We start from the raw sequence: 15,299 nt of genomic DNA, 5'->3' as shown, positions 1-15,299 counted from the left end.
CTAGATGATAAAAAAGAGCCACGTAAGGAGCCACAGAGGGAAAAACATTCCAGGCAGAGTGAAGAGCAAGTGCAAAGACTGAGGAAGGTGGGATAAGTTTGATATGTTCAAGGATCAGAGAAGAAGACACTAGCTGGAGCACAAAAGTAGAATTTACCGTTATGAGGGAGGCAGGGGCCAAATCAAGGAATGCTTTGTAGGCCATGGTAGGTAAACGCAAAGCAAAGCTACTAGGAGGCATATTGTATTATAGGGGCATGTTCTGATTTAGATCCTAAGAGATGTCTCCATCTGCTCTGTGGAGAATGGACTGGGGGGAGGACATGAAGGTGGGGAGAAGAGCAGCAAGACTGGAAGCAGGGGAACAAGTTAGGAAGATATTACAGGAGTCCTCGTGGAGAATGGTAAGTGGAAGTAATAAACTGTGATTGTATTTGGGTTTATTTTGGAGGGAAAGACATCAGAATTATAGATTGGATTGGATTATAGATTGGATATAAGGGGCAAAAGAATGGAAGTACACTTGAATTAGTCCTAAGCTTTTGGTTTGAATAAATGAGTGCAGGACTCTGCACTTACTGAGCTGGGAGAGGTATCAAGAGTCCCCACTTAGAGGGGCGCCTGGGTGGCGCAGTCGGTTAAGCGTCCGACTTCAGCCAGGTCACGATCTCACGGTCCGTGAGTTCGAGCCCCGCGTCAGGCTCTGGGCTGATGGCTCAGAGCCTGGAGCCTGTTTCCGATTCTGTGTCTCCCTGTCTCTCTGTCCCTCCCCCGTTCATGCTCTGTCTCTCTGTGTCCCAAAAATAAATAAACGTTGAAAAAAAAAAAAAAAAAAAAAAGAGTCCCCACTTAGAAACATCTACACAGACATAAACACACATTCCAATATCCCTCGGCCTCACTTCTCTATAGTTATGGCTGTCTCCTTTTGCTCCTTCCCATTCAACTTCTTAAAACATGTTTTCTATATCCACTGGTTCCATTCCCTTTGTCTCCTCTTAATGCTTGCACGCATGATGATTGATCAACATTATCTTTGCTAATATCTTTGTGCCACTAATGCAGAGGACACAGATTAATTTTAGGGTTTTGGATTATTGGGTGGCTGTGGTGACTGATCTTAACTATCAAGGATTGCTACTACACCACAAGGGGTGGAACAAGTACGTCTGGGATGTAGGCGATCCTCTAAGGGTACCTCTGAGTACTCCCATATCCTATGATCAAGTCAATGGAAAATTAAATCAACCCAATACAGTCAGGATTTCTGATGGGCCAGACCCTTTAGAAATGAAGGTTTGAGTCACCCACCAGGCAAGGAACCATGAAGTGCTTGATGAGGGCAGAAAGAAGAGAGAATGGGGACTGGAAGAAGGTAGTTATACGTACCTGCTATGACCATGTGCTCAGTTGCAGAAACAAGGACTGTAATAGTTTTAAGTACTTCTTCCTTGTTTTAATTTTTTCCCCTTTACCATTCCTCTACCATCTAAAATAAAATGTGTTGATAGTAATTAACCTTGCATCCCAGTATTAAATGATAAGATATCAAAGGAAGAGTGGGGCTTAGCTGGAAGAGGTATTACCCAAAGGTAGAAAAAGGGCTTTGCATTACCTTTTGGGAAAAGAATCCACGTGTCTTTTTGTTGCATAGGGAATATTTGCATTAGGTTAGGTAGAAGCTTGGTTTTATTTGTAAGATGACCATGACCAAACAAGGTACGTATGGATGCCACCTTGGTAAAAAGTAGATCGTGGTAGCTTTGTATACTTTAACTTAGTTAAGATGGAACTACATTTCTCAGAATTCCCTTTTCTGTGTGGTTCTGATTTAGCATTGTTCAGAAAAGAAACTTGCGGGAGATTTAGAAGATAGATGTGGAGCTGCGGCCATTTTGTATCTCTCTGAAGGTCAGTGTTGAGCACCAGGCACTGTGGCAATTCACACACATCGTCACTGCTCCGCTAGCTCACTTTGTGTGGGACAACACCTAAACCCGTTGCCCCTCCAGCCCCTGCCAGATCGCCTCCTTCAGTTTTTCCAAGTTTGTGTGTAGCTCTATGGTGAAGGGGCTAGCTTCTCTTGCAGGTCTTCCACTACACAGAGGTCACACGTGGTGAGGAACAGACTCAGATTCTGGTTTGTCTTTGCTGTCGTCCACATCCATCTTTCCTTCCTGACAGCTAGGCTGGCCAACCCAAAACAATGTTTTGGCTTACCGCTAGACCCAGAGACACTGGCCTGCTTAGACCACTCCATCAGCTTCCATATTGCATAGGATCTAATCTCCATAATAAATCACTCATAATGGCTCTGCTTCTCTGGTCAAGCCCAGAACTGTATATCCTGTATGTCTGGGCATTTTTTTTGAAAAACCCAGAAACAATCTAGGTTCATGCAACACGTTTGGTTGTCATGTATCTTTAGTCTCATAAATTTAAAGCAGTTCTTCAATCCTCATCGCCTTGTCCTCCTCCTCTTTCATGACATTGACATTTTTGAACTTGACCTTTTGAAGAACCTGGGCCAACTGTTTTATAAATCCTCAGTGTGGGTAGGTTATTGTTTCCTCGTAATTAGGTTAAGGTTTTTGGCAGGAATACTGTAGGAGAGGTGATGTTTTCTCCTCAGTGTTCACCTCAGAACACACTTGATTCAGTGTCTCATTATTGTAGATGTCAGGTTTGATCTCTTCATTAAGGTGATGTCTGCCAGATTTCACCTTTGAAAAGGTAACTTTTCCCTTTGAAATTAATAAATAACCTACTGGATAACATTATAAAATTGTATGCACATCCTGTTCTCTGGTAATCTTTCACCTAATGATGTTGGTAGCCATTGGTGATCACTTACTACTGTGGAGGTTACAAAAGAGTGACTTCAAATTCTATCATTTAAAAAAAATTAGAATTCTAATTTGGCATTCTTTTGTAAAGAAGAGCTTTCCATTCTCACCCTTATTTTTAAATATTTTTGCTATCAGCCTGGAGTTAAAGATTTTTTTTAATGCCCTCCATTATTACCTGTCATTTTTTCATCTTGTGTTCAAAATTGTTGAAACTGTAACCAGAAGGTGATCCTTTAAATGAGTCATTGTGTTCACTAATATTCTACAAATTTCCTGAAGAGAGTGTATGCATCTTTTAACATATTTAATTCTAAATTCTTATGTTTTTTATTATTTAAATTATATCTTTAAATTTCACTTTAATATGATTATTGCAGATATGTAGTTATATAGCATAAGTTTTGTATATTTAGTTTGTATTCATTAATCTTGTTACATTCTCATTAATTTTAATAAATTATATCTAGATTATTTTGGGCTTTCTGTTTACTCAACTATATTGTATGAAAATATGACACTGGTGTTAGTTCTTTCTAATACTTCTATATTATCTTCATTTTTGTCTACTTGTACTGGTTAAAATATCCAATAAGATGTTAAATAGAGGTAGTGCTAGCAGGAATTCTCATCTTATCCCCAGTTTCGAAGAGAAAGATTAATATTTCATCATTAGAAATTTCTGCTGTAGGCTTTGGTTGATGCCTTCTACTGTATTAATGAATTTCACTTTTATTAATAGTTTGTCAAGTGGCATTAATATACATATATACATATATGTATATATACATATATATGTGTATATATATATATGTATATATACATATATAAATATAAATGAATGTTGGATATAATTAAATATTTTTAAATCTATTAAAATACTCATGATTAGTCTTCAATCTGTTATTTCTGATAAATTGTATTTATTTCCTAGTGCTAAAAAAATATAACTTTTATAGGTTAAACTTCACTTACTTATGATCTATTATCTTTTTAAAGATTTTTCTAACTATGTTCATGAGTTGAATTGACCTTTAATTTTCCTTTCTGGTAGTGTGCTGGCCAGGTTTTTATATGAAGTTTATGTAAGCCTACTAAACTGCTTTGGGGAATCTCTTTCATATACAAAAATGTGTGAAGATGAAAATGATTTCTTCTTTGAACATTTGATAGAACTCATAATAAAAGTCATATGTATCTGGGGGATTTTTTGTGTGTGTATGTGGAAAGGTCTTTATTGCTTCACATTTGTTAGACGAACTGTATATGAGAACTATTTAAGTTTTCAATTTCTTCTCTAGTCAATTTTAATAAGATGCATTTGTCTAACATGTTAAGTGCATTGGCATAATTTGTTTATAATATTTTCTCATTAACTTTTTGATGTATCTAGTAATGTTTCCCTCTTCATTCCTGATAGTAATAATTTCTTAATTCTCTCTCTCTCTCTCTCTCTCTCACACACACACACACATTCACATTCACATTCAGTGGTATCAGAGTTTTGACTGTTTAAACTTTTTGAAGAACCAATTTTTGGTTAAATTGGCCCTCTTTATGTTTTATATTTAATTAATTTCTGTTCTTATCTTTATTATACTTGTCCTCCATTTTTTGAATTTATTTTGCTGGATTATGTCTAACATCTTGTAAGGTGTTAAACTTCAGCCCCCCTTTTTTTCTAATATTCACACTTAAGGTTATAAATTTTCTTCTAAGAACAACTTAAAAAATTTTTTTTAATATTTATTTTTGAGACAGAGAGACAGACAGACAGAGTGTGAGTTGGGGAGAGGCTGAGATAGAAGGAGACACAGAATCCAAAGCAGGCTCCAGCCTCTGAGCTGTCTGCACAGAGCCCGACACAGGGCTCAAACTCACAAACCATGAGATCATGACCTGAGCAGAAGTAAGATGCTTAATGGACTGAACCACCCAGACGCCCCTAAGAACAACTTTAATTACATTTTACAAGAGTTAGTTACAAGTGATCCATGGGTTAATTTGAAGTATATTTCTTAATTTATAATCATGGGAATATTTTACATATACTTTTTTAAAAAATGATGTTTAGTTCAATTGTGTGTGATCAGAAAATATGCTATTATTTCAGCCCTTTAAAATGTGATGAAATTTGTTTATGGCTTCATATATGATCAATTTTTGAAAATGAATCATTTGTGCTTAAAAAGACTGTGTATTTAAGTGGTTGAATTTGTTCCTTAGGTCAATTTTACTAATCTTATTTTTCAAATCTTATATAATCTTACTTGTTTCTTTTATCAGTTGCTAAGAAGTGAATTAAAATCATGCACTATAATTATTGATTTCTCTTTGTATTTCATTTAATTTTTGTTTAGAATAATGGAGTCTGAAGTTCTATTATAAGTTGAAGGCCAATACAAAATTGTTATACCATCCTGGCAAGTGAAACTTCATAATAAATATGAAGTAATCATCTTTTCTCCAGTAATGCATTTTGCCTTAAGATTTATAGTATAAGTACTTCCATGATTTCTTTTTTGTATCTCTTCTTTTTCAATATTTTATGTATATATATTTGAGTTGCGTTCATTACAAACATCATGCGGTTGTATTTTTTGTTTTTCTGACAATCTTTGTCCTTTGGCCCATTTAGTCCAGTTATGTTTAATATAATTACTGCTGATATACCTGGTGTAAACCTAGCATTTTATTTTGTACTTCCTATTTGCCTCACCTATTTTTTTTTTAGTTTATTTATTTATTTTGAGAGAGACAGAGAGAGCACGAGCAAATAGGGGAGGGACAGAGAGAGAGGGAGTATCCCAAGCAGGCTTGGCATTGTCAGCACAGAGCCCCACACAGGGTTCAAACCCACAAACCATGAGATCTGGACCTGAGCCAAAATCAAGAGCCCCACACTTAACTGACTGAGCCCTCCAGACGTGCCTGCCCCCCTATTCCATTTACTTTTTCTCTTTCCCTGTTTGCATTGGGACTGGTTGTGCGAAAGTGTGTGTGTCTAAACCACTCATTTTTAAATTACGTGTCTGAAATTTATTCCCTATTTTCCTCTTTCTTTAATGGCTGCCCAGAAATTTTAAACTGTGTGGTTAAAATTGACAAAAAAGGTGATCACTGCTTTTACCTTCCTTTCAGACAATCCACAATCTTTAGAACATGCTAACTCAGTTCATGCCATCCTGATCCATGCATTTTAGTTACCATTGTTTTTTACTTTTACCTTTTAAAAATTCCACTGTTACTATTATCATTATTATTTTATACTGTCAATGTTTACATGGACTTACATATTTACCTTTATCTACATTCTTTATTCTTTGAAAAAAAATTTTTAATGTTTACTTATTTTTGAGAGAGAGAGAGAGAGAGAGAGAGAGAGACAGAGTGCAAGTGGGGGAGGGTCAGAGAGAGAGGAGACCCAGAATCTGAAGCAGGCTCCAGGCTTTGAGCTGTGAGCTGTCAGCACAGAGCCCAACGCAGGCCTTGAATTCACGAACCATGAGATCATGACCTGAGTGGAAGCCAGATGCTTAACCAACTGAGCCATCCAGGTGCCCTTCTTTATTCTTTTTAGTATCTGGGTCTATTTTCCTGCTGCCTGAAGAATTTTTTTTAGCAAATGTCTACTGGTAGCAAACTGACCCAGCATTTGTATGAAAATGACTCTATTTTGCCTTTGTTCTTAAAATATATTTTCACTGGGCTTAGGCTGAAAATTACTTTCTTTCAGCATATTGAAAATATAATTTCTTAGTGTTTAGCTTCTACTATTACTGTTAGAAAATAGTCTACTATTTTTCTTTGGAGGTAACCTGACAATGTATTGGGTTGAATGGTGGCCCTCAAAAGATCATGTTTACCCAGAACCTCAGAATGTGACCTCATTTGGGAACATGGTCTTTGCAGATGTAATACATACAGAATCTCAAAACAGAATCATCCAGGATTTAGGGTAGGCCCTACATCTACTGAGTTTTGTTGTTAAAAGAAGAGGAGAGGACACACAGAGACACAGACAGGAAGACGTCATGTGAAGCAGAAGGCAAAGATTGGAGTGATGCCGCTGCAAGCCAAGGAATGCCAAAGGTTGCCAACAAGCACCTGAAGCTAGGAGAGAGGCATGAAACAGATTCTCCCTTGGTGCTTCTGGAAAGAATCAACCCTACCAACACTTTGATTTCAGCCTTCTGATTGCTTTAACAATTGTTTTTCCTTGTCTTTGGTGTTCTATAGCTTCACTGTGATATATCCAACTATGGGCTTCTTTTGACTTATCCTGCTTGGAATTCATTGGGTTCCTTGAACATCCAGGGTTCCCCTTTTTTATTTGTTTTTTTTCCTGGACGTTCCTTATTCATTTATTGTCTTTTCAGTGTTTTAAAGAAATGTTTTAAAAATAGTTTTTCCAGAAGTTTTGATGGTTTTTAGTAGGAGAGTTGTATAATTCACCCAGCTTGGCTTTGTACCAGGAAAAGATGTCTGCCAGAGTAATCTTCTAATAACCAAATCTGATCATGTCAATATCCTGCTTAATATTCTCTAATGGCCATTTATTATCCTTAGGATCAAATCTCAAATCTCACAGCCGACCCTGGTGATCATGCGTGTGTTCTAGCTCTTTGTTCTCCTGGAACATTCTCTCCCTGTGATGTTATTGCAGGGATTGTTCTCACTGTAGGGAATTATTTCTGTCCTCTCTGTTGTGATTCCCCCAGCTAAATCTTTGTCATAATATTTCATTTTTTAATATTAGGATTCCAGGAGATATGAAATGCTTTATCAAAGGAATTAAGAATAACTGGTAGAGTTAATATTTCAGGGCAGAAAAGTTTTTTTTTCTGTATTTCTCACATCACACCATGAAAATAGGATTATTTCTACTTCGTTTGGTGCAGTTCTTTTCAATGCATATTTATTGAGAACTCTATATAACAAGTACTGGCAGAAACTGGAGGTTCAAAAATGAATATGACATAACCCTTTCATCTCAAGGACTTCACAATTAGGTGGGGAACACAGATGATAAGAAAATGATTTTAATATCTTTTTACTACATAAAGGTCTGCAGAAAGAGTTATGGATGCCCAGAAGAGGGGAACCCAGTCAAGCCTGAGACTTCAGGGAAGGCTTTCTCAATACCTTTCCACCTGGCTCTGTGCAGTTTAGGGTCCCTAGAATCTAGCATGTTGAAAGGTACTTTTAGAACTAAGGATGACTTTGTCCTTTGGAGAGCCCATGATCATTTATAACTTAATTGAGCCAAGAGCTTTCTTTTTACACACAATAACTAATGAGTTGTCCATTCTGTCTCAAAGGGCAACTTGTAAAATAATGATATTAAGTCTATTGACTGGGAAGTGGACTTTGATAAACTTGTAAAGCAAAGCCCCCTTCATCTATCTCAGGAAAGAACACTCTCCTGACAATAGAGCAGTAACCTTCAAATTGAGATTTGTGTACACCTGGGAGCACCTGGAAACTTCCCAAGGCCTATATAAAATCCTGTGATTCTAAGGATATCAATTTCCTGATCTTCAACTTCCATATGTATGCTCCCTTAAAACTGCTAACATTGTCCTCTGTGTTTTTCCATTTTCTACGTCTCCTTTTATAATCCCCCATGAACCACTTTCCTGAGCTGAATTGTACTGTATTATATTTGCCTTGGTTGAACAAACTTCACCGACAAAAAAGAACGAGAACAATTCCAAATATTGGTGATGGTGTTGAGAGAGTGAGTAATTCAAATGATTGGTTCTAAATGAGAAGTTCTCTTTTAAATTTTTTAAATTAAAATTCAATGAGAGTCTGAGTTCTTAACCAATAGATGATTAAAAATTAATTTTTGATGATAGATCGCTATAGATTGTTGTTATGTAACTCAAAAGGAGTTCAAAGAATTGAATAACAGGGCCATAACAAATTCCTTCCAGTTCCATCAACTTATTTAGATGAGCTGTGTTTCTCAGTGCTTACATCTATAATAATGAAACTTGGAAATATAATTTTTTATTTTAATAATAAGTAATAGTCATACATAGATATAGCCTCACTTATCTCATTAAAAGATGTATTTCCAAAATTTTTTTTTACGCTTAATGCATATTTATCAAGGTTTATAATAAATGCTGTGTGGGTCAGTTGTACGGTAAAAATCATAATGCTAACTCAATCCACATGAAATTTTTAACAGAGTCTCTGTTCACAGAATTTTAAAATTCAAATTATGTACATAAAGTGTTAGAGAATAATACAAGACTTTCAAGCATAAATATGCATCATAAATATATATGTTAAAATTCTCATGAAAGAATTAGAAATATGTTTTGAAAAAGAAAAGAAAGATTTAAAATGTCTTACATTTGAGGGATGCCTGGCTAGCTTAGTTGGTAGAGCATGTGACTTTTTTTTTTTAAGAACTGAATGATTTTAGTTAGTTAGTTTCAAGTTTTCATTTAAATTCAAGTTAGTTAACATCTAGTGTGATATTGGTTTCAGGAGTAGAACTCAGTGATTCATCACTTTCATACAGCACCCAGTGCTCATCCCAACAAGTGCCCTCCTTAATACCCATCACCATTTAGCCCATCCCCCTGCCCACCTCCCCTCCATCAACCCTCAGGTTATTCTCTATATTTAAGAGTCTCTTATGATTTGCCTCCCTCTCTGTTTTTATATTATTTTTCCTTCCCTTCCCCTATGTTCATCTATTTTGTTTCTTAAGTTCCACATATGAGTAAAATCATGTGATATTTGTCTTTCTCTGACTGACTTACTTTGCTTAGCATAATACATTCTAGTTCCATCCACATTGTGCCAATGGCAAGATTTCATTCTTTTTGATCGCTGAGTAATATTGCATTGTATATAGTAAAACCTTGGTTTGCAAGTATAATTCATTCCGAAAACATGCTTATAATCCAAAGCACTTGTTTATCAAATTGAATTTCCCCATAAGAAATAGTGGAAACTCAGATGACTCATTTCACAACCCCAAAATATTCATATAAAAATTATTACAATACTGTAAAATAATACAAAATAATAAAATACAAAATATAAAGGAAAATAAGCAATTAACCTGCACTCACCTTTGAAAACCTTCATGGCTGATGTGAGGGAGATGAGAGAGAAGAGGGTAATTGTGTAGGATGACTTTTACTATCACTAATGGATCACTGCTATCTACTGACTCAATGGAATCTTTCTTTTTGTGAAACTTCAACAAGTAACTTACCCAATGCCACTTGCTTTGCCTCCTTTTGAAGATTTCATGGAAATGTGATGTTGGATTGTCATTAAACAGATTCATCACTTGCACTGCTACGGCCTTATTTGGGTGCTGCAAAATTTTGCATTGTTTCCCACATTTTACACATCTCCCTAATCTCATTTGAAGTGAGGGATTCTTCTGCCCTTTTCTCCTCCTCTTCTGCAGATGAGATCTCCTCCATAGCCTCTTGCTGTTGCTTGTGATGCAGATCTATCAGTTTGTACTTCTCAGTGATTTCCTACTTAACTTCCACCATAATCATCTCCTTCTTACTGCCTTTCTTTTCAATCTTTGTTCTGCATGGGGGCCATTGCATATGCTGCACGAATGTTAACTATAGTACATTATTAATAAACTCTTGTCATATACCGTATTTAATGTAACCAGCAATAAGGCAGCAGAGGAAAGGGTCTAGCCTGACCTAGAATGACACAAAACATTCTTAAGCTTATTCGTATATGGAAAAGCAAGAGACTGTCCATAGGTGCTTTGAAGTGACAAAAATACATTCGTGCCAGTTGTGGGCACCTTCCAACATTCTGAAAAATCATTGATTTCTGCCAAACACCGTGGCCCGAGACAGAGCATCTGAGTGTGGGAGATGGTCACCCACAATCCTGCAGAGAGAAAGAAAGAGAAGAACCATTGACTCAATTGTGATCATGTGACATTCGGCGTCATGCACTACTCCTATTCAAGACATCACTAATTTAACAAGTTAAACTTTATTAGAAAGGTTTCCTCATCTTGTGGAACACTCACAGAACAAATTATTCACAATCCAAGGTTTTACTGTATATACCACATCTTCTTTATCCATTCATCACTTGGTGGACATTTGGGCTCCTTCTATAATTTGGCTACTGTAGATAATGCTGCTATAAACATCAGGGTGAATGTGTACCTTTGAATCAGTATTTTTGTATCCTTTGAGTACATATCTAGTAGTACAATTACTGGATGTAGGGTGTTCTATTTTAACTTTTGAGGAACCTCCATACTGTTTTCCAGAGTGGCAGGCATGTGACTCTTGGTAACAGGGTCTTGAGTTCAAGATCCATATTGGGTGTGGAGCCTACTAAAAAATAATAAAAATAAAATAAAATCATTTCTTTAAAAAATTAAAATACAATGCCTTATATTTGAGGGGAGACCTTGTTTATATTTCTTTACATTTATATGGGTAGATGAAATTGCTTTGATGAAAAAAATTATATTGAATACAATTAAAAGAGCAAAGTAACTTATTTTAAAATGCAAATGTTCTCAACCTACAGGTATTCTATTGTCTGCCCTTTAAATTTTTTCTTAATCTTTATTTATTTTTGAGAGAAAGAGAGAGACAGAGTGCGAGTGGGAAAGGAACAGAGAGAGAGAGGGAGACACAGAATCAGAAGCAGACTCCAGGCTCCGAGCTGTCAGCACAGAGTCCGATGTGGGGCTCAAATTCATGAACCACAAGATCATGATCTGAGCCGAAGTCGGACGCCCAACTGACTCAGCCACCCAGGCACCCCTATTCTCTGCACTTTAAAAAATGTACAATATCCAATATAATGAAAACAATTTTAAAACATTTGAAAGGATAATGTACAGTATGATGATTATAGTTAATAACGCTACATTGTATATTTGAAAGCTGCTAGAAGAGTAGATCTCAGAAGTTCTCATCTCATACCAGTGGCCAGAGCACACACATGGTCAAGCTTAAGATCAGTAAGATGGAAACAAATCACTGTCTTATAAGAAGGGAAAAATATTTGGGAGCAATTATATAATCTACCACAATTATACAACTTGTTAGTAGTTGTGCTAATATTCAAACATGGCAGTCTAGCACCAATGTCTACATTATTCAACATAACATCCTATTTTTCCTATTTCCAAGAGGGTTGAATCAAATGGTGGAAGAAAAATCCCAACAGGACTCCTCTCCTATATCCAACATGGTATAAAAACTGAGAACTACGTAGAATTCATGAAGTCAGACAAGAAGCCCTAGGACACCTCAAGGTCATTTAGGGCTATAGTGTTCCATCATCAATGTGTCTTCAACCACAGGGAGATGCCTTACCTGGAGAGCACAGATGAGATAAATACTAAATGCCCATGTGCTAGTTCCACAGTAAGGACAAACGTTAGATGCAAGGTGAAGTATATGTTATCCTCATTCTCCTAAAAATTTTTTTTCACTCAATTTTTCACAAAGTACATTTGTTACTCTTTGCACCATTATGCTTATGTTTCCAGGAAGATGTTATTAACAATGCATAGAGGATACTGTATTAACTGTATATTTTTTCACTGTCTAGTATAATATGCATATATGATAGTGTATTTATAATTTTCTCTTTTGTATAATTCTATGTGTAGATTGTTTGCCACCTAGTGGCAGATGTTTTCAACTCAAACATTAATATTCATGACCAATTTTAATTAGTTTGACAGTGTGTTGTTTTTTTTTAAGGAAATATTCCAAAGTCATAAAATGTTTAAAACTGTTGACAATGACACTATTCTGCTCTAGCAAACTTTAAAAAAATACCTTGCAAATTTGGTTCATATTTAATCCTTGACAATGACAGATGAGGCCATGTATTCAGAAGCCATTTCCTGTTACAAGAAGAATGTAGAGAATGATAAAATGAACATTTAAATTTTTAGCAAATAATGCTATGATATTCCTTGGATGTTCTGTTTTTCACTCAATATTACTTAGCAAAATGTACACACTCAGTTGCAATACTCATTGATTTATCATATGCACATTTTGTCCTGTGTGACTCAAATTTCATGGTTGTTCCTATTTGACTGTGTAATGCAGTCAAAATCTCATAAAACTCTGGGCAGCAGAGTTGGAAAAATTCTCACAAAATTGCAAATAAAAGTGAAGTATTAATTCATATCAATTAGATGCAAAAATTAGAATCTGGCTGATGAATATTTGGCAAGGGGGAGGAGCCAAGATGGTGGAACAGCATGGAAGTTTTTTTGTGTGTCTCGTGCCCGTGAAATACAGCCAGATCAACACTAAACCATCCTGCACACCTAGAAAACTGATTTGAGGATTAAGACATAATCTGCACAACCTGAACCACAGAACTCAGCAGGTACGCGGTGTGGAGAGGTGAATGGGGGGAGAGAGAATCTGTGGAGGGCAGGGAACTGTTTTGTGTGTGGAGAGAAGACAGAGACGGGGGTGGGGGAGTGGGAAGGGGAGTATGAGAAAAGCACACCCCCAAAAGCTGCTGTAGAGAAAGTGGAAAAGTGGAAATAGCCACAGGGACTGAACTAAAAAGGGAGAAAGGAGAAAGGGGAAAGGGGAGGGATTAAATTCCATTAAGACTATAAAAAGGGGAGCACAGAGTCTGAGAATCTGCAGCTTGACACCTGGAGGTGCTCTGGTGTGAAGGGCGAATCCCCAGGAGCAGAGTGAAGTCCAGGGTCTTTGGGCCACACGGGAAGAGGAGGTTCCCCTGCTGGGAGGACTCCCCACAGGCAAAGGCATCAGTGGACCTGGGAGAACTGCCACATTCGCTGGTGCTGGAACAAGGTTAAGGGTGAAGCCTGGTGCCAGATGTGTGTTGTGATTTTCCATAATCCCTGAAACGCTGCTGCTACACGATTGTGTGAACTTTTTCTGGGGTGGACTGGCACCCAGCCACAGTGTCTGGGCATCGGCAGCAGCACAGTCCTGCAAACGTTGCTGGGTGCGGCTGGCACCTAGACATTGCTTGATGAGACCCTCCCACGGAGGGTCAGAATGGGTCAAAGCCATGATCACTCAGAAGTAAGGGGTCAGGAAAAACAGCCACATATAAAACTCAGGAGCGAGGTGCTGGCAACCTGACGGCTTGGTCACGGACAGTATAAAAGTGGGAGGTGGATGGATGCTGGAGACAAAGGACAGGTGGGCGATTGCTGATCGGGGAGAACAGAGCTCCGACACTAGAGACTGGGTAGGTGGGTAACGGCATTTTCATCCCTCCCACACATGCACATACACAACTACAAGCGCCACAACAATCCACCCCAGTAAGCTAAGCCGTGCCATCTAGTGGAGAACGGAGCTGTTACACTAAGCCCTGCTCAAATGGGCAAACCTTGCTCTTCAGGAACACCACAAGTTTCTCTGCCTGCTTAGTTTACAGACTATAAAGTGCTTAATAGGTTGACTTCTAGGGGAAAATAATGTAATTTCAATCATATTTCAGTATGTTCACTGGTCCATCTATTCCATTTTCCTTTTTTTTCTTTTTTGTTTCTTTTCTTTTTCTTGAATACAGAAAGAGAAAAAATATTTTTATTTTCCATTTTTATTAAAAAGATTTTTATTTAATTTTTTATCTACTATATTTTTTACTTTTTTGTAAATTTTTAAACTCTATTTTACTTCCATCATAGCATTTTATTCTATTTCATTGTATTCATTATTTCAAATTTTCAAATGTTTTCCTTTTTTTTACCCCTTTTTCCTCTAATCTCTCAAGCCCCTTTCAACACCCAGACCAAAACACACCTAGGATCTAGCATCATTTATTTGATTTGTGTGTGTGTGTGTGTGTGTGTGTGTGTGTGTGCTGTTTTTAGTTTCTTATTTTTTTTAATTTTAATTGCTTTTACCTCATTAATTCCTTTTTTTCCTTCAAAATGACGAAACAAAGGAATTCACCCCAAAAGAAAGAGCAGGAAGTAATGAGAGCCAGGTACTTAACCAACACCAATACAAGCAAGATGTCTGAACAAGAATTTAGAATCACGAAAATAAGAATACTAGCTGGGGTCATAAATAGATTAGAATCCGTTTCTGTGGAGATAAAAGAAGTAAAAGCTAGTTAGGATGAAATAAAAAATCCTACAACTGAGCTGCAATTTAGAATGGATGCACGGTGGCAAGGATGGATGAGGCAGAGCAGAGAATCAGCATTATAGAGGACAAACTTATGGAGAATAATGAAGCAGAAAAAAAGAGGGAGACTAAGGCAAAAGAGCACGATTTGAGAATCAGAGAAATTAGTGACTCATTAAAAAGGAACAATATCAGAATCATAGAGGTCCCAGAAGATGAAGAGAGAGAAAAAGGGGTAGGAGGGTTATATGTGCTTATATATAAGCAAACCATAGCAGAAAAGTTTCCTAACCTGGAGAAAGACACAGACATCAAAATCCAGGAA

This window comes from Panthera onca, chromosome B2, assembly GCF_046562875.1.
Source record: "Panthera onca isolate mPanOnc1 chromosome B2, mPanOnc1 haplotype 2, whole genome shotgun sequence".
NCBI classification, from domain to species: Eukaryota; Metazoa; Chordata; class Mammalia; order Carnivora; family Felidae; genus Panthera; species Panthera onca.
Note: the sequence above shows the minus strand (reverse complement) of the source record.